Raw genomic sequence first — 1,241 nt, 5'->3', positions numbered from 1 at the left:
AATTCTTTTTATAGTCACCATAGACTTTATGTGCTTTCTCCTTCACCTAAAATATATATTTTGCTCAAACTCGGTAAATACTTTTTGTTGTTGCTTAAGTAAAATATAACCTAGCCTTACATACCTCTTTAGACGTTTTCCTACGACATGATTACGCTTCCTACTTCTTTTAACATGTTTTGTCCTCACTCACGTGCATCTCAAGAAAATTCTTAGAAGGACACTTAATAATAAAATTTGTATGATTGAAGCACTAAAAAAAATAAAAAAAATGCGATTCATTCATCGACTTCTTTTTTATTCGAATGCCACAATAAATTATCNGATAGAACCCTAAACTTTAAACAATTCTTTTTATAGTCACCATGGACTTTATGTGCTTTCTCCTTCACCTAAAATATATATTTTGCTCAAACTGGGTAAATACTTTTTGATGTTGCTTAAGTAAAATATAACCCAGCCTTACATACCTCATGTACGTTTTTAAATATATGGATGAACTTATATTCGGTAATCGATGCCTCTGACGTTTTCCTACGACATAATCACGTTTCCTACTTCTTTTAGCATGTTTTGTCCTCACTCACGTGTATCTCAAGAAAGTTCTTAGAAGGCTCCCAACGTTCCATTGTTCTAAGTAAAGTACACTTAATAATGAAATTTTTATAATTGAATCACTGAAAAAAATAATGTATACTTTTCAAAATTTTAAAGTCTTTTTTCGCTATTTTACACTAAAGATCGATTTCATTCGAACGTGATTTCAATTCATTTATAGACTCCTTCTTTACGTGAGTGCCACGATGATACTTCTTAACAAAGAAGAGGAACATCACGATTTGAAATGATTAATTTCATAAATCCTTTTTATATGCTAAAGTTTATCTTTTAAATAAATTATAATGTTAAATGTTGCACGAAATCAAAATTTAGATTTATAAAGAAAGGAATATTTTAGCTATATTTAATAATATGATTATATTATAAGATTTTCACTTTTTAAAAGTTGCTTTAGAAATCTTAGCAAAATTTACTTTTTTCTAATTTTTAAAATTTAATTATTTTTTTAAACACATTTGCAAAAGGCAAGTATATATATATTTATATATATATAGATATAAGAAAAAAATGTGGGGGAAGCGCAGCCTAGCTATAATTATGAACCAAATAAACTATTTAATCAGATTATTACCAATATTATGTCAAGCATTTCCTTTTAAATATATAATTATTTTACTTTT

The sequence above is a fragment of the Cucurbita pepo genome, unplaced genomic scaffold (assembly GCF_002806865.2).
Source record: "Cucurbita pepo subsp. pepo cultivar mu-cu-16 unplaced genomic scaffold, ASM280686v2 Cp4.1_scaffold000800, whole genome shotgun sequence".
Taxonomy (NCBI): Eukaryota; Viridiplantae; Streptophyta; class Magnoliopsida; order Cucurbitales; family Cucurbitaceae; genus Cucurbita; species Cucurbita pepo.
The sequence above is the reverse complement of the archived record's forward strand: the minus strand, read 5'-3'. Positions refer to the sequence as shown.